We start from the raw sequence: 27,495 nt of genomic DNA, 5'->3' as shown, positions 1-27,495 counted from the left end.
ACCAGGTAACAGCAGATAGTGCCAATGAGACAAATAAAACTTTGGCTTTACGGAGATGCTGCTTCCAACTAGATAGGCCATTTCACTGTTCTGCAAGTTTATTCGACCTTTTATGAACTTGTGTTCTGCTTCTGATATCTGGGCAAGAATGCCTGAAAATATTAGTTTTTCAAATTCCAGATTCCCTGCAGTCATTTTCATCAACAGGGAGTTGTCTGTGCAAGAGGTTACTTTCTTTTATGTGTGTGTATTTTTAAATACCAACAACATATTTAAAGGTACTTAAATATTAGAAAAATGAGCTCAGTTAAAAAGTAAAACAGTCCTGGAATAGGGTGCGTCATTGTGTTATCCAATATTCCTTATTATACAAATTTACTCTTTGTTCTGGTTGCTTTTGACTGAGCATTAGAATAGTATTGTGTTTATCTTGTTATCCTAATGTTTTGGCTGTGGTCTGGACCAACAAAGAAAGTTTACAATAAGTTTCAAAACTAGGGGAAAGGGAAAGGTGTCTAAAGGGCTAGTCTAGTTAGCTCCTTCAACTTCCTGAATCCGCTTCCTCCTGAGAAAACTGATCAAACAAATTGCTTGGTTGCCCACTTTCCAGCCCTCCTTGTGGCTCTGTGTTAAAAGTAGGAAACTGAGATGATTTTGCTATGGGTGGATATTAGGGTTGCTTTTTCAAAAAGCTGCTATAGAAAGTACTTTCCTTTTGGGTTATTGACACTGTATTCTTAAACTTGAAAATGTTTTTGTCTGCTTGAGGACTTAGATTGTTTTGAATTCCTAAACGAAATGACCTGATCCTAAAATTATTTGATTAATGTTTGGATCAACGTGTAATGGTTATAGGGGTTGCTTGTGCGTAAGTTGCCGCCACTCCTGGCTAGGTTGCCTGGTTAAACCTTTCCTGTCTGGACAGCCCTTCACTTTGTGGCTGTTTCAGTCGCTAGCAGAATCCGTCAGTGGGCGTTTTTTGAACCTCTTCCAGCAAAGAAGTTCTTTGACGCCAAGTCTCCTCCTACTCTCCCTGCGCGGAAGTCTTCTGCGCAGGGTGGCTGTGGGCAGCGGAGGACCCATGCTCTCCCCGCTGGTCTCCGGCGAGGAGTCCTAGAGCCCCCTCGCCGATTCCCCCATCTGCCCCCCTTTATCCCTGGTGTTACGCTGATTTCCTTCCCCAGCCGATGAGCTCCCTCTCTCCCTGCTGGGCCCTTCTCCAGCATCGCTTGGGAGCCTTGCCTCCACCTCTGGCTCCGATGGCAGTTCCCTGACACAACGTTTAGCTATTTATTGGATTTTGCTCTTCTTCAATTACTGGGGTTACCTAGCCAGATGGGTGGGATCATCCTCATCATTATAGCACTCAACTTGGCAGTGATAACATATTTATTCCTCCAGTGCAGGAGATTGGACTGGATGGCCCTCAGGGTCCCTTTCAGCTCTACAGTTCTATGATTCCATTTCAGATTTCAGATTTAAGTGCATTGGCAAAGAAAATATTGGCAGTATTGAGAGTATTTATTTTTTTAAATACACATTTATGTCTGATTAGAATAGAATTACAGGTAAAAACATGCAGAACATGACTCAGATAAGAAACAGATTTGCTCCTTAATGTAATGTGTCCTTGCTGGGATTATCTTCATACCAAGTGCTGAACCCATATAAAACAGCAAGAGCATTTTATTACCTAGCTTGGATAAATAGAACGAAACGTAAATCACTCTTAAATTGCAAGGAACTGTTTTTAAGTAAGTCAATCAAATCTAATTAAGAGAAAACCTAAGAAGTAGAATTAAGCAGTAGAATTTCTTAAATTATATTTATCCTAATTTTTAATTTAATTTCACGTTAGAAAAGTTACTGCATCTCTTTTTTAAAAAAATGCACATCAAGTATTTTGTCCCTAAAGATCTTAAAAGTGATCACAAACATGATATATAGGAATATTTTGTTACTTGTTTCCCCTGAATAGTTAAAATAGAGGTGGTAGTGTGAGTACCCATAATTCTTCTTGTTTGGGTTTGGGTTAGTCTGCTTGCTTGCTTTTCTGTATTGTTGCACACCAGCCCAATCTCCAAGCAGTGCGAGATTCCAGGGTTTCCAGGCACTCACCCAGGGTTCAGTTTCCTCAGAATGTGAAACAGCGAAGACTGTGGTGTCCTTAGGATATATGGTTTATTTACACATAGCAACACCCCAAGAGGGCCTTCCTTCTCCCATAGCCACAGTCTTGGATTCAAGCAGAAATCAAGCATGTCTCTCTTCCTTTCAGGCTTCTGCCTGCAGCCTGCTTCTAGCTCACACATCTCAACTCTGACCTTTGTCTTTCTAACCACCAACAAGGTCAGCAGGGGCACAAACTATAGGGAAATCTGGGAGCCTGAGCACCCACAAAGGAATTGCCACCGTAAGTTGGGTTCCGAAACCTTGTGAGGCCTCAGAAAGCATCTCTGAGCACTTGCAAGACCTCCAAGTTCCCATGAGATCTCGGAACCTGACTTCCGGTGCCACCGGAAGTCAGTTTCTGAAGCCGGGGGCATGCGTGACGTCATGACATCATGCTGCATGTGACATCATGACATCACACACACTGGGCACCCATAAACGGGCCCAAGTTGGCTCCCCTGCAGGTGAGGGAGGGGGGCCATGCACTTGTCCTCTGACACAGAGTCCACTTTAGTTCCTTTGTTACCTTAATGATCCATACTTTGGGAGCCATTATCAAGAAACCTGTCTGCCTCTTGCAGCAATTGAGTCCTGTTGAATCCAGGGATTGGAAGAGACTCAGGCATACAGCCTCCCCCCCCCAAAAAAATAGCATTTCTCTTTGTTTCAGTTTCTAGTCCCTGTGTGTGTACATAGGTCAAATCTGTAACAATAATACTTAAAATACGTAATGTGAAAAGAAAACAAAAGCACTAAAATTAATAAATCTAATAAATATAGTAAATAGGCAGTGAATACAGTAAAATGGACATCAGATCCCATAGAAATTTAAAAGTACAATTACAGTAAACAAAACAGAAACAGCGTCATAGATTTCAGCAGACCAGTTAAAATCATAAAAAATCAAAAGTGAACAAAAAGGTTTTCACATCCTGTTTAAAGGCTTGAATATGGAGAGGTGGTCTTTCAACTTTGGTACCGAGTTCGAGAAACATTGTTAAAAGTTATTCAAATAAATGGAATATAAGAGTGGGGAAAGGGGGATATAACAAAAAGAGAATTGAAGGAGTAGTAAATATAACAAATAAAATGATGTAAGAATGACTGGGGCAGGGATATGAAGGAAATAATAATTACTTTGCCCATAATTTAGGTAACAGTGAAATCTGTTCTGCATATCTAAGAATTGTGAGACTTTTGTTTTTTGAACCACACACCCAAACAGAGTACGTGGGAAATCACTTTTGAAAACAAAGAGCATTTTAAGAAGGGTTTGTGATAATGGCATTGGAATCAGAACAAACAAGCCCAAATGTTACACTGGGTGTGTACCAGATGTAAGAAGACCTTAATGTAACTATTTAGCTCTCACCCTATGCCCGGGATACAATAACCAAAGTTATTTTGACTTGGGAACCAGCATTATAACTTAAATTTTAATTTCCTTCAAGTATTTACAATATAATGCTTTAAACTTTTCCATTTGTGCCTTTCATGAAAGGTAAAGTTTTTAATGTTTGGTAGAAGTGTAACGAGAAGAGAATATTTATGTGGTTTTTCTCATTTGATTTTTTAAAAATCTGTGACCTATTTTTGAATAGGTGAAACAGCTGGATGACAGTAAGAGAAAGTTGGCTGGGAATTTTGACTCCTTTAGAAACAGTACAAGCAAGAATTTGGTCCTGATTTCATAGAATATTAAGCTTTAGAAAACTAGGACCTTGGATTTTTGCCTGCATTTGTTTGTATGTGCTTAAATCCTGCATGATGGGGCTTGTATGTATCTCCTAGGGTTGCCATATTTCAAAAAGTGGAAATCTGTTTTTTGACTTACCTTGAGCAATTTGAGGGAAATCAGCAAAACCAACACTACTGACCTTGCTTGCCATATGTCTGGATTTTCCTGGACTTTTTTTTTTGGCTGATTTCCGCCCAGATGCTGCTTCCACCTGCAGTATTCTGGATACGTCAGGGAAATTCCAGGCGTATGGCAACCCTATTTTATGTATACTGTTTGTGCTGTGGAATTATTTTTCACATTTCTGTGAGAAACTAAGCTTAACTTTTGGTATTAAGGGCTATTTGTCAGTTCATTATTGCCATTTATCTTTTTTTTTTCTTTTTCTGTGTTGTCAGGACCTAAGTACACATCATCTTAATTTTGTGATCAACAATCGCATTGTGATACACCCACACCAGGCCTTGGCGGGAGAAGGTTGTCCTTGAATAAGCTGGGGGTGGGGGGTGGTTTGCTGTTCTCTGGGGGGAGAAGTTTAAGTTTTCCCTCCATTGTCATGAAATTGGTGAACTCCCTACCCCCGATGTGGCAATTAGCATTGGGTTAAACCTTCCAATGGCATCAATGGAAGAGACTGCCTTAGGAAGTGATGAGTTCTCGTTTGCTGGAGGTCTTCAAACTGAGCCTGGACAGAAATCTGCATTGAACAGGTGGCAGAACTTAGAAGATGTTGCAGCCAATATCAATATTCAGATTTGAAAACCAGATCAGCTGGAATGATGATAAACAGTGGTTTACAACACCAAACTAGCATCTAGGAACCCCAGACATATTTTTGTACTAATAAGGAGATTGGATATTAACCTCGGTGAACAGAACTGGTTCAGAAGCACCTTTTTGTGGGTAGATCTAAAACACAAGGCTATTGTTCACATCCTTCCTGTTAGTGCCTCAAAGAGTCTACCTTGGAATGAATTGAATAGTAGGGCTCATTCTTCAATGCTGGAACTTTTGTATCCCATCAGTGTGATGTGCCATTTGGGTCTGCTGGGTTTATACCCAGGTACATGATGCTAATTCTTCCAGAAAAAATAACAAAAGGCCATATGAATGGACTGCTAGTTTATGTCACCAGCACTAACCACTAATCCTTGAAGTATATGACCTTTCAAGTATCTTCCAGTTGTATGAATTATGATGATCAGTTATTGATTTTTAATCAATTTAATATCAGGCTTAGTTAATCAGTTCTCTTCTCTCCACATCTGACCTCAGTATAGTTGAAAGTAATTTATCACCAGCGATACCACACTATTCATTCTTCTCCCCCTCAACCTAGTGATTTGTTCATTTAGCCCTTTCAAGAAATTCTTCTTTTTAATCAAAATCATTAACAGAATCTTTTTACCATCTTGGATCCATTTTTCTGCCTCTTGGCTTATTTGGAAGTTATACAACTGAACTGTTTTTCATGTTATTTTCTTTAAAGAGAATCTGGTCTTCAAATTTAGCCAAAGTGTTGTAAAAGCTATTGACAATGCAATAAATTAAAAGGTGTATTTTTTTCTTAATTCAGAGCCATGTATAAATGCAGTACAGTCTATATTATAATATTTGCACTATCTTGATTCTCGAACTGAATCTGTTCCAGGAGTCTGTTTGACTCCTGAAACCATTCAAAAACCAAGGCATGGCTTCTTATTGGCTGTAGGAGCTTCCTGCACTCAAGAACACTTACTTCCGGGTTTGCTGCATTCGGGAGCTGACTTGTTGGGGAGCCAAGCCGTTCAAGTACCAAGGTACCACTGTATGTGTATGTTTTAAGCAGTGACAACATATGAAAAATATTTTATAAATTTAAAACTCTTGTCTATATTACTTCTCAAGGCTTACTGATTGACTTCTGCACTACAGCCGGAGGACAGGGCCTCCTTAATGCTGGGAATTCCATCCTTGGTGTATGGTCTTTCTGTTGTGAATATGGGGAGAACTGGTTTTTCTATATACCTGTTGTACCTCATCCCATAGCTTGTGTAAGGAAATGCATGGCTGTAATTATGCACAGAATTATAGCTGTTACTAATCATACTAACAGCATTCTCTGATCTCTGGGTGCCTATCTTTATGTGGCCACAGTGGCACCATCCATACACCAAAGGAATGTATTGGCAGGCCGAGGTAGAACCTCAAGGTTTGTAGAGGTGGATAGCTCAGTCGGTAAGAGTGTGGTGTTGAAAATGCCAAGGTTGCAGGTTTGATCCCCATAAGGGACAGCTGCATATTCCTGTATTGCAGGGGGTTGGACTAGATGATCCTCGATGATTCTATGAGAAGCAGCAATAAAGAAAGAAAGAAAGGAAGGAAGGAAGGAAGGAAGGAAGGAAGGAAGGAAGGAAGGAAGAAAAGAGAAAGAAAGAAGATGGACCTAAGGCTAGGTGTCTGAAAACCCAATACAGCCCAGTGAAGACAGAGCATGATAAATGACCATGGGATGCTGAATAATTGTTGGGGAGAGGGAACCAGGAGGCCTGATGGGTGAACAAATTTAACAGATGATCCTGGGACTCCACGCTGCAACATTTTGCTGCAGATTCCCCTTGTATTAATAGGAAGTTTTCAAAAGTTAAGCATTTTCCTGTATTAGTGAAATCGCATGATAAAATAACATCAGGCTGACTCCTACCATTTTTAAATATATATTTTGGTAATCTCACAACCATATATTCTGGAGATTTGTAGCAGTGTGGAGGAAATTGGCTGGTAGTATCCATGTGAAATGCTGTGCACACTAATGGGTTGCCCCGCAGAACAATCGCCTTGTAGATACAATTTCCAACAGACCCGTGAAGCAGGTCTTAGTTGATATGCCTGCAAATTCCCTCGAGGTATCAAGCCTCTCAACATGTGCAAACAGAACCAGTCATTGGAAGAGAAGTGTATCAATCACTTCAGAAAAGTCTGACTATGCCTTTTAGTATCGGTGGGAATTCAAAAAGGTCAATAAGCTCAAGGCCAGAATGTCATGGCACACATACAAAAAGAAAATAGATATTCCCCATATTAGTTAAGAACATTGGGTGAGGGGGGAGGGAGTAGAGAAGGTGTATATTATGAAAGAAAAGAAAGATTTGATCCGCACTTAATGTGTTCAGCCTTCTACATCAAGTGGTGAAAACAATTGCATAGCTTTACTCACATCTGCTGTTTAAAACCACCATTTTCTTTTCAGTTTCCTCCTTCCCCGCTTTACACAAATTTCTGTTTTCATAAACCACTGCTTTTCACCTGTCCATGTCTCCCCTTTCTTGCTCCTATGCCATGACCACAGCGGATATGTAGCTGTCCTTTTCTTTTGTTCTTTTCCCCTACCCCTTCCCGACTTCATGGAAATTCAAGATTGTGATGAGGCACTACAAATCCTCCACTGGGAGCTGTGCTATAACAACCTTGCATTTCCTTCTATATATGGGAAGACAGAGATGGGAGAACTTTTAGCTCACCCGGTTTTGTTGGACTCCAACTCCCATCAGCCCCAGCCAGAACCGCAAGAGAGCTTATGGGAGTAGCAGTCTATCGGAAGGGCTCAGAGTTCCCCATCCTTGATTTACTAAATATCATGTTATCTTGGGCATCCCATACCCTCCAACATTTTTCCGATGAAAATAGGAGCATCTTAAGGAAAAGCGGGACATTCTAGGATCAAATCAGAAACCAGGACTGCATCTGTAAATCCGGGACTGTCCCTGGAAAATGGGGACACTTGGATGGTCTGTATCCTATTCTTTTAGGATTGTAAATGACTAGCATAAATTTCAAAAATGCAATGTAAATGAACTTAGGCTGATGATACATTGCTTCTTTATTATTATTTTTTGTATTTAAACATTAATTTTGTAAATACAGGGATGGCTTCTAGTCCTTCTGTGGCATTACGTGTTTTTATTTAGGAGCAAGTAGGTGACTGATTCATGGATGTGTCATGTAGCATCTAATGGCATTCTGATGGCTCCCTTCCCCCTTCCCCTGCCTACTGATGTTTGCTTTAAGAAAAAAACGGTTCTTAAGAACAGTTTTGAATTGCCAACAAGTTTATGGACTTGCTTTTTTGTTTTGGAAATTAACTACTTTAATTACCTGCCTTGTCTGCTAGACTATTACTTGCCTTGTCTGCTGTGTTTATGGCCTTGCCATTTTTCTTCTATGGGCCACTTTAATTATCTTTGTTTGCTCAAGAATGAGAATAAGATTTACAATGAAGGATCTGTGCCTGTTTCCATTGTGGTGGGATCCTGTGAAAGGGCCTCCCAGTCAAAATCATGCTGTGGTTTAATTGAAGACAAAAGCATATCTCTGGACTTTCATTAAAAGCTGTGTATCAGTTACAGGGAGACTGTGAGTTAGAGATACCGCAGTATGTTTATTTTAGGATACTGTATAATCTCACCTTCCCCCAACCCCATTTTGTTGCTGTTATTTCCCGCCCCTTTTATCCTGAAGAGGCCAGCGTAAGAGTTTAACAAAGCACTTTATTGACAGGATAAGTAAAATGAAGAATCAAAGAGGCACCCTTAATGACCTTTTGTGGATATAAATCATTAATGCTATGTGTTGTTGCTAACATCCTGCATGGGTCATAAAAAAAAAACCCGGTTGGCCCTGCACAATGCAAGCAGAGGTGTTGGTTCTGAATAAAAATTTCCATTGCAAGCAGAAATGTTTTCCCACCTTTGATTTTTCTTCCTCTTTGGATTTTTGTATGCCCCCTCTGCCAAATTTCCCATTGAGTGTGAACCAAAACAAACAAGCCAAGTATTTTGTTTTCAAAGTCCCCTTAAAAACAAATGATCATGAATTACATTGCTTATTTTGATTTCTGCATGTCTTTTCAAGGCTTTCTTTTATTTTAATTTTTAGGGAAAGACATTGTTAGGTATGTTTTTATCTCATGAAAAGCTGTAATTTGAGAGATTCAGTAAATCAAGAGCAGACAGTTTAATGTCTGTAGAGCATGTCTAGCCTGCCAGCCATTTCTTCATACCTCACACGACCTCTCTTTGGCAAATCAAATCTGGTAGACATTAGGAGACCCATGAATCTAACATGGCTGACCCCTATTCTGAATATGTTACACAGTGTGGCAATACTCAGAGAACAGCAAGGTGCTTCATAGTAGAGATCAGTTTAACCATCGTAAGAAGAACACTCCTGGATGAAACCAATGGTTCATCCAGTCCAGAATTCTAAGCAGCGTCCAAACAGATGCCTCCAGAAACTGCACCCGCAAACCTCAAAGGAACCCACAGTTATTTGCCACCACAGTTATGTGTTCAGTGGACCATAGTTTCTTAATGCGGAAATTCCACTCTGGGCCAAACTACATGTAACAGTGAACGTACCACTTGTAGTTGTTGAAATAAATCGGGTCCTCCCTTAAAGAGGGCACATATTGCGGTGAGACCTGGAAACCGACACCCTGTGTTGTGGTTTGGTCAGCCACAACACCCGATTGGTAGGTCCCTCATAGCTGGGTGCAATCTGGCCAATGGGACGCAGTCCAAATGGTTTGAGGGACCTATATATACCTATGCATGTGACCCAGAGCTTCCTCTTTCGGCGCATGCATTTGGAACACCCGCCCATCTCTCCTTATTTTTAGGGCTTTGCACTTGACCTTGCTATGCCGTCGTGTGTTGTCTGTCATTGAGGCAGGGGCACGGCAGGAATTTTCCCCACTTGGCTGATTGGCTGGTGCCATTTGGGTTTTGCCTGCTGTGTAGCAAATTGTCACAACTTGTAAGGTTGCAGATAGGCTCTGGTTCAGGTAATAGGGATGGGAGAATGCTCTCGCCATCCCTATGTGAAGGGTATTCCATTAAAGGAATCCAAGGACTCGATGGTTTGGTTAACCCATGAGAGGGGGTTATGCCAGTGCCTGAGTCCACGGGGACATTTGGGTGGCGGAGATAGCCTGTTCCAGTTTTCCGCTTATCCAGGTGTTCACCCTCGGCTGACCTATGCTGGAACCCGGGGGCAGCACTACCTGCATGGCAGGGAGCTAGTCGAACCAGAGCCTATGCAGCCATTCACTTTCTGTAATCAATAAACTTGTGGCCTAAATTCTGCCAAAAACCAAAACCAAAATTTGAGTCAAGTGTGAATTTATTTAGGGGGGAGGTTTCTGGGTCTGAAGACGCAAAAATCGGTAGATTAGCAGGCGTGGGGAAAGCCATCAGGATTGGGTTAATGGCTTGCAGGAAGGGCAGAGCTAGCCGTTTCCCAGCCCACTCACAGTTACTACCTCGGCGGCATTAAGTCTCAGGATACATGCTCCTGTTGGTGCCAGTAGGAGCCATATTTGTCTAACCCTTAAGTAGGTTGGTGGTTACCACAGCATCTTGTGGTAATGAATATAAAAACATGTTATATTCTGTCATCGAATTCCACTTTCGACAATATGGATATAATTATTGTTTGCATAAGACCATTTGAATGCTTGCAGCTATGAATATAAGAACATATTGTAAATAATATCCCATCAGTTTGGAGTCAGATTCCAAATTCAGAATTATGCATATCATGATTGTTAGTTTCCATGAGATAATTTGAATGCTTAGTTTTTATTACTGTAAATTGCAGGGGGTGGGGCACGTATTATCTACATTTTGTTTTTGTGTATCAGATCAGGATATTTTTTTATAATGGCCAAATGAGAAAATTGATGTAGTGACTTTAGAATTATCTCTGATCCTATGTTGTTTGAGCATAGAAATAATAGCTGTTTACTGTGAATAATCTTTGCTCAGAAGAGAGGCCCAAGAATAGGCTAACGTGAGGAATGAATTACTCTTTCTTTCTACACAGCATGATCAGTTCAGGGTTGAGGGCAGAGAGGTTGGAGGGTGGTTGTGAATGCAAAACTTGGCATATGAACAAATAAAGGACTTAATGTTTCATGGCCCTAAGTATGTTGGCTTTTACAGGCGTGGTATCACTGATATTTTTAATGGAAGTAATCGCTTGAGCTTTAAAGCCAGCCTTTTATTGAAGTCTTGAAAATAGATATCCAAACAAAAATCCAATAAAATTAGCAACCTTTGAATCAAGCTTAGAAACGTGTGTGGATTTTTAACTGGTTTTTATTACCTTCATTTTCTAGGTCTTCGGGGATTTTCACCATGTAGCTGGCAACACAGAGTTCTTATTTAACCATCAGGCGTACTGCACAAATGGTAAGTTGTTTTGGCACAGCACAGTTATTACTGTGTAACTCAATGAATATTTGCAGTACTTGCATTCGTTGCCCAATGTTTTCCTGACAAATATGTAGAAAATTACAAAGTTCCTTATTTGAATTATTTACTTACCTATTATATATTTGTGTGTGTGTGTACCAGCCCTTTAAGGAGCTCCTAGTGACATGCACTTGAATTATCCCATTTTATCCTCACAGCAATCATGTGAAGTAAGTTAGATTGGTGTGTGGGGTTGGCCCTACTTTTAGGCAAAGTGAGGTTTCCCAAAAGCAGCGGCTTTTGGATATCATGAGATGTAAGAAAATCAATTATTATTTATTATTGTGGCATATTTGTTCCCAGCGAGGTATTCTGGAAAGTGTTTTTTGCCTCAGGCTCCAAAATAACTTGGCCAGCCTTGGGTCCTGTGCACTTTGACTGGGATTTGTTTGTATGTCAATTGCTGTCCTGCCTCAAGCAGAAAATATATGACTTGCCCAAGGTCACACCGTGAGAATTGAGAATTCCCTGAGAATTGAGGTTTAAGCCCTTGCCTCTCTGTTCCAAATCCAGCATTCTAACCACTGTGAAACCCTGCCTCTTTCCAGGCTATCATTGCTGTTGGGGTTTATTTTGTGATGAAAAACCTTATTTGGAGCAAAATTTCTAGGCCTTGGGTATTTTAGGCACTCACTTAGGCTTTTATATGCTGGTTCACTCCCAGGTATGTTGACTTGATTCTTTTTTTCTGTATTGATCATGCACCCTGACCCATTAGCATACTGGCCTTGCCCTATTCAAAGCTGCCAGGCTTCCCCCATCTGTTGAAAACATACTTGTTGTGCCCCCCATACCAGTCCGAACCTCATTAACTGAGACCATCACTGGCTGGGCAATTTAAAATCACTACATCGCAAGCCAGTTGTTAACCTATGAAGAAAATCACCTAATCGTTGCAAACCAAGACTAATGAATAATCAGAGATTCTTTTAGTTTGAATATCTTCCTGATGGAATGCCAGATAGGTTGAACATGAGGGCTTGACATTAGAAGTATATGAGGAGTAACATAAAAGATGCGTGATGCAACTAGTCTTAAATCTTATAGACTAGTTTCTTCCCTCAAACCCTTAATATTCATAGTGTATACACACGCTTCTGATTTTACAACTTGTCTGGGTTTCCCAGATGTTTTCACATTGTCATGAAATGACTTTGTTGACGTCCAACATTTCCACTTGAAACTTTACAATCAAGTGGGAAAGGCTCTTCTTCAGGTCCTGTGTTACACGCTTGAATGTTTACTGATGTAGGAAGGGGGAAATCCAGCTCATAGAAAATGAGCATATAAGGGAGATGGCAAGGCTGAATGCTTCCTCCTGGCATGCTAGCTTTGGATATGTAGGAAATATTTATAAATGGACGAACATTGAGGCATGTTACTTCTCCCACTTGAATTGGCACAGTCTAGGAGGAACTGTTTGATTACTAGATTCATGTATACTACTTGAACATATAAACTATCCCCAATCTTCTAGGCTGCATTAGTATCTTTGTTTCAGACTCTGCAAAGCCATGTTCACCTGAACATGGGAAGGTTTTATCCATAAATGAGGGTAGGAGTACACATGTAGTCTCTGCCCCCCACCCCACCCCAGGGTGTACAGGCTCTTCTTTGGCTCTTTGTATGTGTAGCACGAAGGGACGCGGGTGGCGCTGTGGGTAAAAGCCTCAGCGCCTAGGGCTTGCCGATCGAAAGGTCGGCGGTTCGAATCCCCGCGGCGGGGTGCGCTCCCGTTGCTCGGTCCCAGCGCCTGCCAACCTAGCAGTTCAAAAGCACCCTCGGGTGCAAGTAGATAAATAGGGACCGCTTTCTAGCGGGAAGGTAAACGGCGTTTCCGTGTGCGGCACTGGCTCGCCAGAGCAGCGATGTCACACTGGCCACGTGACCCGGAAGTGTCTTCGGACAGCGCTGGCCCCTGGCCTCTTGAGTGAGATGGGCGCACAACCCCAGAGTCTGGCAAGACTGGCCCGTACGGGCAGGGGTACCTTTACCTTTACCTTTATGTGTAGCACGAAGGCCTGAAAAGAGTGTCAAAAGTGTCCTTTTGAAATTGTTTAGAAATATCCCCACATCTTAATCAGGTTTCAACGGACCATACTTGGAAACGTTCTTCAGACCACCATGCAAAACATACAGGGTCTGGAGAGGATCATCCAGGCACATGGGTATTGTGGGAAAGGCTTTTGTCTGTATCCCAGTGGTCTTACACATGGACAATACCTTCCTGTGTTCACTTGAACACGGCTTTCCTTGCTCTTCTTTTAGAAACATTCCTCTTTTTAAATTATTGCCTCACTTTACATTCTCTATAAACTTCTGAAAATGCTACTCACTGAGAGACTGTCTATTCCAACCTATGATGCTGATATTTTCTATTAATTGGTTTTGAACATTTTGACACTCTGCAGGCTCTCTAATTCTAAGCAATGATTTATTTTTTTCTTTAAAGACTAATTTCATATCAGTGCAGCGTTCTTATGCATTCAGAGTGATAAAATATGCTTCAAATTCTACATCTACATTTAACTGTAAGCTTACTTTGCACTCCTGTTTTTGTTTCCTCTTCGGCTTTCTGAGAGTTCTGAAAATACATTACATTTAAAAAGATCTTTTAAGTTTCCACTGACTATCTCAGAGAATTCTTATGGATATCTAAGCCTGAGCTTCACAATCATCTTTGTTTATAGCAGCCCTGCTGTTGCGGCAAAGATAAGACTGCAGGAAGTACCTCTCCAGTGTCAAAAGTCCTCAGCTTTCATTCTTGTACATTTGTGTGCCCAACACTCAACATAATAATTTCTTACTGTCAACTTTAGGCTGATGTAATTTTAGTCGAGTAATTTTTTGCTATTCATTATCATCATGAGTGCTCTTAAGGGAGTCTGGTTTCCCTACACTTGTGGAGAAGATCAATTGAGATAATCTTGGCTTAATCCCATTGCACTCTGGTTTTGTTTATTGCTTCCTTTGTTGTGAAATTTACACAAATTGCAAGAAAGACATAAGGCAGTGTGGTTATTGTTTCCGAAATACATGCAACAAAAAGGGCCTCTGAATCTGAAGACTGAATCTTAAGTACAGCATCTTGAAAATCTATTTATAGCAATTCAAATAACTAACTTTTGTGACTAAAATCCATAAGGAGCTCAGTGATGTTGGAGTCTCTATTTCTATCGCATATGCAGTCTATTTCTGAAAGGCTAGCATAGGATTACCATACACCAAACAGTGAAAATCTGGACAGAAAAATTGTTAATCCTTTTTGGGCAAAGTTGGTCAAGTTTTGTGTTGTTGGCCCCCAAAATTGCAGTTTTTGAGCTATTTTTATGGAAAAAACCCGCACTGCCAAAATGGGCTGACATACGTCTGGGTTTTACCAGACATTTGACTGATTTCCAGATACAGATGCTTCGGGTTACAGACACTTCAGGTTACAGACTCCACTAACCCAGAAATAGTACCTCGGGTTAAGAACTTTGCTTCAGGATGAGAACAGAAATCGTGTGGTGGCGGCACAGCAGCAGCGGGAGGCCCCATTAGCTAAAGTGGTACCTCAGGTTAAGAACAGTTTCAGGTTAAGAACAGACCTTCAGAACGAATTAAGTTCTTAACCCGAGGTACCACTGTACTGCTGCTGACTGTGGTATTCCTTGTATGTCCAGGAAAATCAGGATGTATATTGAACCTAGCTGGCATATGTGCACTGATTTTAATTACCTATATGCTTCTCATTCAATACATTACACATGGTGGCATAATTTGAAAGATATTGTAAAAAAGAAAGAAATAGAACTGACCTTTTAAGAATTTGGGAAAACCACCAAATCCGTTTTCTACATTATCCTTCTTACTTTCTTCATAGCATGAGAGAATCACTGTCATGTCTAGATATGAGCAAAAATGGTTTTGTCACTGACTGCCAGTACCTTTATTAGAATATCTGTGCACTTCTATTCCCTACCCCCTTGTCCTTAGTATCTCACAGAAGCCTTTTAAATGCACGACTTTCATTCCTGGTTTCCCCCAAAGCCCTGATTCTGTAGGCTGCCCCACAGCCTTGCAGTTTTGGATCTCCAGGAGATAACTCCCCCCCCCCCCAGCACTTTCAGCAGGAGGGCATGTGTTTCCTTGTTGTGGAACCTGCATAACATTTGTTCTTCCCTGTTTACAACTCAAGGAGGTTGGCTTGATTTTCCACACACCCCCCCCAAAAAAAGAACCCTCCTACCTGCTTTCTTGGCTTTCCTTTAGCACACAGGGGGGCTGCAAAATCAGCAATGATCTTAATTAAATGTTTTCTCTGCAGAAACAACAGGGCCTTTCTGAGGTTGAAATGCAGGCAGCAGACCTTATCACAAAAGACAAAGGCAAATATTTATCAAGGAACAAAAGAGTCTGGCTGCTTACATCTTGTTTGATTACCTTCCCCCTCCCTGCCCTTAGGGGAGATGTTTATCAGGGCCTGGTTGAGATTCTGATTGGCCATATTATCTACCAATATGCCCATTTTGTGTGAAGGATAGAATGGCATATATTGCTTTTAAAATAAATACAAATCATACCCTGGTTGTTGATATTTGGTCATTTTGTATTTGGAGAAATCACTGGGGAAGTAGTGAAATTGCTGCTTGCGAGGTTGTGTGTTGTTTGATAAGCACAAGAGTGCAACGAGCCTGAGTGTTTGCGGGGGGCGGGGGAGGGAGGCTCGTTTAATTTCATTGTGCACAGGTTGTACAATGACAATAAAGGTATTATTATTATTATTATTATTATTATTATTATTATTATTATTATTTGCCTTCAGGTGGATTTAATACTGATTTGGAGTATGCAGCTGGAGTATGCTATAAATGTGATTTTTTATTGTAAACATGATCAGACATCTTTTAAAAAACTTAATCCACCTATTCAGTATAGATTTTAACTATTTGCTTTTTTAAAAAAAGGATGATCTAGCCTTGTTGGTCACAGTACGAACTATGGATGGTGATCCCAAAATTGGGATGGTCTAAGCAAGCCATGTTCCATGAGCATCAACATTTCTGCACACAATCATACCTATTTATCTATGAATAGATAGTGCTGGGGAGCCTAACTTATGATGTCAGTTGGGCTATTAGCGGCATCTTATTTGTTGCATTGTGATTTTACTATTCTATTCTTTTAATATGTGCATGGACTTGAGACAGATTGTAATACAAACAGCTCTGTAAAGAAAATAATACAAGACAGTGGTAGCAGTTTCTCCTCTTAAAAATTGCTTTTGAGGCATATAAAATACATGTATATAAATATGTTTTCTGCACTGAACCATCAGTTCATTTGTATATGCTATAAGTAACAAATACCATTAAAATATGCATGCTTTCTTAATGAACAAAAGTAGTTTGACAAAACATTTAATGAAACATATTTTTTGATTATGACATTAATGTGAAAAGCACTTAACATTGTATCATTTATAATTGTAACTACTTTGCAAATTGTTACTGTTAAACATCAGAATGCATTGCTGTGATTAGACAGCTCCATTAGGTGGCATACTTATGTGTGCCTGTTGCAACAGAGTGAAATATATTGCTGTGGAAAGTTCAAAGTATGTTGTTAGTATTTGTCTTAATTTTGTACTGTAGTGTCTTTGAGTGACAAATTTCTTGTTGACAAGGTGCAAACACAAACCTGTATTGCACCAAGTACTTACTACTGTACTAACAAAATTCTCCTTTCCCTGTACTCTTCTATTGGTTGTACTGTAGTTTCTGGCAACCCTCCATCTACACAGTAACCATATTATTAGGAAATGTGCTGGACCACAAAAGTGAAGGAAGATTGATGTATGTCAAACCACACCTTTAAGTTTAAAGATAAATAAGCAGACGGGTATAAAAATACAAAAGAAAAGATGTGGAGATTAAAGGCAAGAGTTTCAAAACATTCAAATTGTGTTCTAAGATCATTCCAACATATATTTTATAGTACTTGCCACAACTATCAAAAGGCATGTTGTGCTGCAGATATCTTTGCCAAATAAACATTATGACATAAACATTACATGCTGTTAAATATGGGAAGAGTGCCAAAACAGTCGTGTTCATCAGAATGTTTCCATTACTTCATTTTTTTAAAACCCCTCAAAATCTAATTGCATCATGAAGCAAACACTGAAAATTCTAATTTAGTATAAAATGTTCCACCCCTCTTTATTACTGAAACACTTTTATGTAGGTTGGGTTATTCACTTGATGCATCATAGATCTGGTTATTACTTGACTGAATGCATGAAATTGGTCTTCCAGATGATTTATTATCTTCACAGGCTTCTGGCTTCCAGCAGAAAGTGTGTGGAAAGTGAAATATCACATATTGGCTATTTTGTGTAGACTGGTTGTTCTTCCCAACCATTGTACATCAACCCACTTTCATATCTGGTTATACAGCAGTTGCATAGTCCCAGTAGCAAACCTTTTACTCTTTGGTGGTAGTGGTAGTAGTAGTAGTAGTAGTAGTAGGGTGTACATATTTGCATTCTTACAAACTTACATTTAATATCACCAATACCAGTTTCATGTTAGTTTTTAGCCATTTGCACTGATTACTACAGAGCGTTAAGACGTGAGCACTATAACTTTTAAATAGCATGCAATCATGATGCTTCTTTCCAAGGCAGCTTAGTAAACTATAATTGTGTCTATGTGTTTTCTTTAAAGGTCAAAGGCGAACAGCAGTTTAAACCCACATTTTAGTAAAACAAACTTGAACTTTCTAAACAATAACTCTCCTTTTTGTACAGTGATGGGGGATGGCTGCTTCCTGTCACAAGGCCTCAACAGAAGATAGCAGTTTGAACTAAGATAGCCTGGATAAGCTTTCAGCTCTGTTGAAAAACAGATGCAAAAAAACAGCATTGCACACAATCCTTATCTCCATTATGGCTAAACGTCCTAACTAAAATGATCTGTTAGACAACATACACAGAACACTGATATGCCATGCCACAAACATATGCATGGTGTCATGTTAACTTAGGATGTAGCTGAAACAGAAGAGAGTATATATAATTCTTCAATTATAAATAAGGGCATAGATTAATTTTGGAATCACATGCAATGTTGAAAGAATTGTTGAAAAAATGAATGACTAAAAGTATATTTATGCTGATTGTCAGAACCACAGTGAATGTTTTACTGGCAATTTTATCATGCCTACTGACAATTACAAGCAAATCTCAAGAACTGTCAAGTACCCTTCTCAATTCCCAAATTTAATCTAATTTCCAAGTGAATACTGACATTAATAAATCTTCAGAACAAAATGTTTGACACAATATTAACCAATATTTTCAGTAAATGTCAAGAATGTCCAGGTTACTTAAAAAAACACCCAATTTATTCTCATTTGCAGTGTTTTATGCAATATGCTCAGCGCAGTAGCATTACAGATGAAGTGGCATTGGGAGAAGAGCAATAACACAGTGGTAAAGCACATGCTTTGCACCCAAAAGATTCCAGTTCCAGTCCGTGGCATCTTCCGGCAGGGCTGGGAAAGACTGGATCCAGATCGCATCCACCTGAGAATTTGCAAAGAACTCAAATGTGAAATCCTTAATCTTCTAACAAAAATGTGTAACTTGTTCTTCAGATAGCCTCCATACCTGAGGATGGGAAAATAGCCAATTTAGTACAATTTTTAAAAACAATGGTGGGGAGAGCCTAGAAATTACTGAGCCAGTATGACTTCTGCACAGACAAACCTATCATTTATCATTTATTTATTAAATTTGTATATCACCCTTTATTCGAAGAGCACAGGGTGGGTCACAACATAAACATACAAAATGAGAACACAGAATACATAACCAAAACCCAATGATCCCACCTTCACAAACACAATAAAAAGGCCATAGGTTGTTTAATCAGCCAAAGGCCTGGTTGTAAAGAAATGTTTTCACCAAACTATATGTAACAAAGGCACCAGGCGGGCTTCACTGGGGAGAGCATTCCACCATAGACACCAGACTATGTGGTGCCCTGGGTTCCCACAAATTATAAAGGAAGGGGTGCCCCCCCCCAAGATTCCACTTGGTGGCATGCACACACCACGGGACAGGTGTGTGTCACATCGGCACGCCCCTGCATCATGCACGAGTTACATCAGCATGCTGCGGGTGTACTGACGTCACACACACATGCTTGCATGCCTCGGGCACCCACTGTCGCGGGGGCAAGGTGGCGTGCCTGCATTCCACAAATGGGAAGTCACTTTAGAAAAGGCCCGCTCTCATGTTGTCACCCATCAGACCTCTTGTGGAAGGGAGTACACAAAGAAGGGCCTCAGATTATGATTTCAGGGTCTGGGTCAGTTCATATGGGGAGAGGCAGTCCTTGAGGTAGCCCCAAGATATGGTGATATCAGTTTCATAATTTTTGACCTGGCAATGTATCATGAACGTGATTGTGTGTTATGCAAAAATCACGATTCAGGGAAAGCCGTGAAGCCAGCCAATGCCTCTACATAGCTCCATCCTTATTTCAGACATTGTAATATATTGGTATATTGCGATGTTTAGCTGGTGATATATCACAATATTCAAAATCAGATATCACCCAGCCCTAACCTTGGTTTGTAGTAGATAGCTCAAACTTTCATCTCGTGGTCCACAAGCTCCCTTCAGGCAGTCTGTGGAAAGGGTGCAGAGCAGTCAAGAACTTGATTTTTTTCTTCTAATAATGCTATTTCAACACAAGGGATGGATCTAAGACACTGCCTTAGGATTTTCTTAATTTTAATGGTGGTGCAGGCACCAAAGAAAGACGTTTATGTGTTTTAAAACCCCAGCAATTTTTGAGTGGTCAGTCCAAAAATGTTTTAAAAAATCTAGGTACATAAAATAATCCAGAAACTGGAGTTAGAGGGTTTCTTGTGCTGCTGTGTTGCTCCAGAACAGTGGATGAGTTAGTACACTTTTTAAAAACTGGTGCAGAAAATTTGGTTATAATAAACATATATTTCTAGGGTCTCTTCATATTTTGTTGCTTGACTAAATTACTTAGGTATTCGTTCATATTTCTTAATATTAAATTCCCATTGTTTACCATTTGTAGGCTTATTTTTATACTAACTTCCAACGGTTGTCTTCTAATCAAAAGGCTTGTGAAGACTGTAGCTCCATCTTCCTTTGTTTTAACAGTTGTGGGTTTTGTGGCACCTACTAAAATATCCTCGAACAACTCCTAGTGTGTGTTAACAATAACTCTATTGAAGTTTCGTTCCCAGGTCACTGTGGCAGCCATTGCTTTTAAGCAAAGGAAAACCTCTTTTAAAGCCTGAGTATACAGATTATTGGCTCTTGACAAAAAGGAAATGAAGCAAGATCAGGATTTATGTTGTGTTAGGAAATAACCATGCAGATGCAGGCTCCATATTTTATTATGGATTATTGTGCTTAAAATTTGTGTACTGCTTTCGAGAATTCTAGGCTGGTTTTGCTACTGGCTTTAGTTTCTACAAACAGCTTTTATGTTGAAGTCACCCATATTTAAGCTTTCACTTGCACAGATGTTTAACATGCTGTGGAGGGAACCTAGCAGCAGTACACAACCATCAGGAGGGAGAAGCGTTGGATGTCATGCACTTGACCTGATTCCTTGACCAAGGGGGCACAGGGTCAGCTATTGGGAACAATCCCAGAGAAGCATTAAAAACACAGACACAAAAAAACACGAAACAAAAAGATGTAGGACATGAGTAAGTGAAGCGCTAAGAAGCAAAAATAAAGTATAAGTTGTTAGACCAGTAAGGGGGGGGGGAGCAATAAATAAATTATGCAACATTTATATGTAAGAACTTGGTGATCTGTTACTTTCTAGTGAATACGTTCTGTATGAAAAATAAATGGTGGCTATAAATGATGGGCTGCATGTAGCAAATACTTGAATATATAATCAAAATCTATTTGCTTAGTATCTTTTTTGAGATACATTTATTATATTTCTCAGTATCTTTTTTAAAAAATATATATCAGTGGTTGTCTTTACAAAGCATCCTAGGTAAAGGTACCCCTGACCGTTAGGTCCAGTCGCAAACGACTCTGGGGTTGCAAACTCATCTTGCTCTATAGGCCTAGGGAGCTGGCATTTGTCCGCAGACAGCTTCCGGGTCATGTGGCCAGCATGACTAAGCCGCTTCCGGTGCAACAGAACACCGAAACCAGAGCAACGCATGGAAACGCCGTTTACCTTCCCGCTGGAGCAGTACCTATTTATCTACTTGCACTTTGACATGCTTTCAAACTGCTAGGTGGGCAGGAGCTTGGATCAAACAACGGGAGTTCACCCTGTCGTGGAGATTCGAATCGCCGACCTTCTGATCAGCAAGTCCTAGGCTCTGTGGTTGAGACCACAGTGCCAACCGCATCCCTACAAAAGTACCCTATATAATTCGGATGTGGGGTTTTTTTTGTTTTGGTAGCATAGCCTACTGTACTTGCACATCTGGTGAATGGAGGGGCTGTGATTGTGCCGTAGAAAATTCCCTTGCTCAAAGGTCAAACTGGCAACAAATTTACTAGGATGTTGTATGCTAATCAATATTCAATATTTTATCCCTTCTCCTTAGCCCAGAATTTGTTCATGATAATACTCTCCTACCTGGCATGGTCATTGCAAATGTTGCTGCTGCAATGCATGTGAAGCTCTTTAAACACTTGAAGTGAGTTGGAAATAGGCTATATAAATTCTAAGTGTTTTTATTTGATGGCCATTGAACCATTTTGTGTTTCAACAATTGTGGTAAACATCAGTATAAATTATAAAAGGAAAAGGCTCATTTGCAATACTTAAATGAATCACAAGCTGTTGGGGAGGTTTGGCCTGATTTTTCCTTTCCAGATTTTTGTTGATGTCACAAGCTAAATTAGAAACCTTTGATGAGAAAGAGGGAGAGGAAGAATATATATAAACTTAAGAACTTTGAAAATCCATAAAGTGGGATATAAAAGGGAATAAAATGAAATTATAAATAATAGTTTGTGTGGCTTTTTGAAATGAAAATTGCTGGCCGGGGGTGTTGTAACTTGAATGTCTCACTAGAGATCTTTCCCAGATGACCTTGTACTCTCTAAGTTTAACAAAGCAACACATGATGTCACAGTGCACAAGAGAAGGAGATATTTTGGGTTTGTAGACAATGAGGCATCCAGGTTTAGAGATTTTATTAGTCTGGTGTCATTTCAGGACTAAGTGGAGGTGAAGAAGTTGAAACTAAATCATATCAAGATGGAGGTACTGTTAGAAGCTCTGGGTGAAGATGTTTGTGCCCCATTTAGTATTACAGGGTGTATGCCTCTGAATGTCAAAAGCTCAACAACTCTGGTCAATCCAATGGTTAGATCACTGCCAGTTTTTTTATAGTGGGAATAGATCGCAGTCTCTTGGGAGTTGGACATGCCTGTTCTAGTAGGTGCAATGAGTTTCCTGCTCAGAAAAATTAACCAGTTTCTTCTGTGAAAGAAAAAATACTCACACAACCCCACCCTTAAACGCAGGTAATTTTTGCAGTCAGTGTGCATGAGATCCAGATTGAGAGGCTACCATGGGAGCAAGGGGTTTTGAACCCTGTGTTCCCCATGGTGGCCTCTTCTTGAGCACACCCTCACTTGCAATTTATTTTGCCAACTCAGAATTCCTAAGTACAGTGGTACCTTGGGTTACATACGCTTCAGGTTACAGACGCTTCAGGTTACAGACTCTGCTAACCCAGAAATAGTACCTTGGGTTAAGAACATTGCTTCAGAATGAGAACAGAAATCGTGCTCCAGCAGCGCAGCAACAGCGGGAGGCCCCATTAGCTAAAGTGGTCATTCAGGTTAAGAAAAGTTTCAGGTTAAGAACGGACCTCCGGAACGAATTAAGTACTTAACCCGAGGTACCACTGTATGTGATAATGCTTCAACTAGAGCACTATTGCCCTTTGTTTCTGATAAAGCTTAAGCTTATCTATAAGCCTATGGTGTAAACATGAGAATCACCTATTTATTTATTGTAAAAATGATCTCATTTATTATTATTACATGTTGTCGACATCTTATGCCGCAGACTAAAAGTTACTATTGAATAGTATCTGACTCCCCTCCACCCACTCCATGTCCTTTCTTGCTGCCCTTTCTCATCACTTACATTCCCTAGTTCTGGCTGCAGACCGCATTCATGCTATCCTGAATTACGGTCTCATCTAGCATTTCTGCCAGTAGTCTATTTGTTGATCAATTACATTGATTTTCAGGTTTAAGGGCAAGGTCTAATTGCATAACTCCACACATGATCTACACTGCTACTGCTGCCTTTGAATATCAGTACTGTATCTTGGGAGGGTCATTCGTCCTCATGGAGCATCAGCTGAACAGGTCAACGTTTTAAAATATTTGTTTTGTTAATTTGAGAACTTTTCAATTGTCGCAATTGCGAATTAATTCTGAACCAATCTTAGTTGAGCATTAGCATTTCATTTCGTGCACAATAATTGTACTTATCATGCAACAATCACAGTAGTTAGAAAGCTTTCTGTCATGCAAAGAGAACTTCCTTTCCTGTAAATAGAGGAGCTGTCAAGAGGAGAGAAACTTCTTACCTGATCACTATCTTTTGAACTGATCAGGTAGCGTAATTCATTAATAGCCCTTTATGCTTTTACTACAGCTTCTGCATCAACTTGAATTTGCTCTTATTCCTTTCTTGTAAAGGGCCATGACTGGGTCAGGCCAATTCTCCTAAGTTCTACAGTACTGGCTATTCTTTCTTGCTCTTTTCAACCAAAATCTGATAAGCGAATGCACTATTAATTGGGAGTATTTGCTTCTATAACTCTTCCTTCCAGTTTCTAATTAATTCATAATTTGGCTTATTTGATGTTAGGTCAAAATTTTAAATTATTACTTTAAATTTACTTTAATAGTGAATTATTATTATTTTGCTTTGTTTCTGTGTTTATTAGAAGGCACTGCTATTCCCATTGCTACACACCACTTTTAAAGGAAAAAACCACACAGCCCCCTGAGTTTAGCAGTGGGCATAGAAAGATGTGAAGGACGTGTTTGCAGCCATAGGCCCCACGACTACCAACAGGTATGTTTTATAAAAAATGGCAATGGTGACTTCGTTTGGTGGTGTGCACCAGGCAAAAAAACTTTTCACATGCAATGCTTGCTGAGGCCACATTTTGGTGCTTGGCCACAAATTTTGAAGGTGATGCCTGTGCATGATTACCTTTGATGCATTAGTTGTAAAACAGGAAATGGAAAGGAAAGGAAGAAAAAAGTAAGATATTATCTAAAGCATGCTACTGTATAGTATTTTATAACATTATTGTGCAAATGAAGTAGTTCGATTGAAAAATTATACTTTGACAGCCTTTATACTGTATTTCTAATGGTGTTCAGTCCTAGTGATTTCTGAGGTCAGATTATTTAGTTGCTTTTCTGAATCTAAACAAATCTGGGTCTGGTTGGAGCCTAGATGAGAGATCACCTGGGCATCCCATTCCCATTCTTGCCTTCCTTGAAGAAGGTTGGGATATAAAAGCACTAAATAAATTCTGTTCAAGAACTCTCCTCTCAGCTTCATTTGCTGGTATTTGAGTGCCTTGAGAAGCTGAAATCCTACCTTTGCCAATTTCATCTGAATAACCTTCTGATCTATGCTTTGAAGGGTAGGTGGAGTCAAAGCAGTTTCTGAAGTGTCTGGTAACCAAGCTGATCTCTCTCCGAGACTCGGCCTGTTCTGAATAACAATATTTATTAGCCAGAAATTCAGGTTGAGGGCTGCTGAAAAGGAGACCACACTCATTCATTTCATAATTGGCACAGATCAGTGAAGTATATTAACTTGCCCAGGATGCAACTAATTTTAAACTATTTTGTCTAAGGGATATATACAAGTTACAGATAGGTAGCCATGTTGGTCTGCCATAGTCAAAACAAAAAAAAATTCCTTCCAGTAGCACCTTAAAGACCAACTAAGTCAGTTCTTGGTATGAGCTTTCGTGTGCATCTGAAGAATTGGTATCTGAAGAAGTGTGCATGCACACGAAAGCTCATACCAAGAACTAACTTAGTTGGTCTGTAAGGTGCTACTGGAAGGAATTTTTTTTGTTTTGGATATATACAAGTTAACCCCCCCTTTTTTTACAAATTCCACAATGTGTAATAATAATGTTTAATAGGAAAAGGAGGACAGTATGTGATAGGCCTCGTTTTCTGATTGATAACTAGGATACAGTGTTCATTTTAATTAAACATTTTATCTTCATGTAGTCTATTATTGACATTCTTCATAATAAAGCTGATAAGATCTTGACCCAGACATCAGTAAAGAATATATAGCTCAATATGCAGGTCCCTTCAGAATTAAGAACAAGATTTTCTAATTTAATTTTAAAACCATGTGTCGTTTCATTCCAATATATTTGGTTTCCGTTCAGTTGTTGTACCTTGAGATGTCATAAAATCCTGCCTAACATTAGCTCAATATGTATGGTGGAATGGCTGATAGGGTGGCAAGAGCTTGATTAATGTGGTTACAATTAGGTTAAATGATGAATATGAATAATGTGGGTGAACAAGTGGAAAGGAAATTCTGGGATATTCTTCTCAGGACATTCAGGGATGTAAAACAATTGTGTTGAATTATATATGAGAATAATTTGGATGATCACATGAAAAGAATACACTTGAATACTCTTTTTAGGCTGTTATTAGCTGCCTTGTCTACTTAATAACCTCAACTCAGAATGCAAGCATTTATGTTAATCTCTGTGTCTGTATAGAAGTATTTCAGAATTCACTAAGCTTAACATTATTTTGGGATGCGGGTGGTGCTGTGGTCTAAACCACTGAGCTTCTTGGGCTTGCTGATCAGAAGGTCGGCGGTTCAAATCCCCACGACGGGGTGAGCTCAAGTTGCTTGGTCCCAGTTCCTGCCAACCTAGCAATTCGAAAGCGCATCAAAGTGCAAGTTGATACATAGGTATCGCTGTTGTGGGAAGGTAAACAGCGTTTCTGTGCACTGCTCTGGTTTGCCAGAAGTGGCTTTGTCATGCTGGCCACATGACCTGGAAGCTGTACGCTGGCTCCCTCGGCCAGTAAGGTGTTATGTACTAAGCTTGGATCCTAGAACAATAGGCAAGTAGGATCGTAGAATGCAACAACTGATTGGCTTGCAGGAAAAGACCAGTCAGGCTCCAGGAGGGAAGCAGAATCAGCCATTCAGATGGGACTCATTGTTTAAATAATGTATATAAATGCCTGAGGTTTGGGGGGCAATTAAAACACTGTTTTACAAGCTGCAATAAAGAGCATGAAATCACTACAGGACTCCGAGTATATTTCAGAAGCGAGATGAGCGCCGCAACCCCAGAGTCCTTCGCGACTGGACTTAACTGTCAGGGGTCCTTTACCTTTAACATTATTTTAATTCCCCCCCCCCCTTTGATATTTTTCCTCTTTCACTCTTCTCTAGATCACTCAAATCTATTTTTTAAATGGTGCTTAGCAATGCTGATCAAAGAAAATTAGCTTTATTACCAGGACCCAAACTGCACCAACCTGGGGGTGCCACCTCACCTTCAGGATTGTGTGTGCCCGTTTCTACAAAACAGATTTGCAACGTCACACGCACACGCCTGCATGCAGTATGTGTGATGTCACCCATGTAATGTTACATTGCATTTGGGAAGGGGGGCTCCTCAAAAAATGCAAAGCAACACTGTGCATGGAGTGTGTGACATTGCACATCTGTGTTGCGGCAGGGTGGCTCCTTTCCCTCCTCTCTGCAGCCAGTGAGCAAGGCACCCTTTTCTGCAGGGAGGGGCTCAGATGCAGAGGCAGAGAGATTCTGCCTCTGCATCTGAGGCTCCCCTCCCCAAAAAAGGGTTCCTTGCTCGCTGGCTGCAGAGGGTGGAGATCAACTGCTTCTCTCTCAGAGGCGGCACCATTGCCGCCTACTGCCATTTCTTGTTGACTTTGTGAGTGCCAGCCCCCATGATTACCGTATTTTTCACTCTATAGGACGCACCAGATGATAGGATGCACCTAGTTGTTTTTTTTTGGGGGGGGGGGGGGGGAAACAAGAAAAAAAATTCTGAGTCCCAGAAGCCAGAACAGCAAGAGGGATCTGGCTTCTGGGATAGCCTCTTGCTGTTCTGGCTTCTGGGATAGCCCTGGGGAGGCTTTGCGCAGCTAACCCCGAAGCTAGAATAGCGAGACTGAGCGCTGCGCAGCGGGGTGCCTTCACGGGGCCA

At 40.2% G+C, this 27,495-nt stretch overlaps 1 long non-coding RNA gene across 1 annotated transcript in view; it reads left to right on the top strand.

Annotated features, from left to right (window-relative positions):
• LOC310843839 overlaps nt 1-27,495 on the top strand; it is a 237,494-nt gene that overhangs the window by 81,608 nt on the left and 128,391 nt on the right. Inside the window, exon 4 of the long non-coding RNA XR_014563677.1 lies at nt 11,067-11,139. This is a non-coding gene — a long non-coding RNA (uncharacterized lncRNA). The remainder of the gene's footprint in view (nt 1-11,066; nt 11,140-27,495) is intronic.

Source organism: Podarcis gaigeae (genome assembly GCF_964106915.1).
Source record: "Podarcis gaigeae genome assembly, chromosome: 4".
In the NCBI taxonomy this organism is placed as follows: domain Eukaryota; kingdom Metazoa; phylum Chordata; class Lepidosauria; order Squamata; family Lacertidae; genus Podarcis; species Podarcis gaigeae.
The sequence above is the reverse complement of the archived record's forward strand: the minus strand, read 5'-3'. Positions and strand labels throughout refer to the sequence as shown.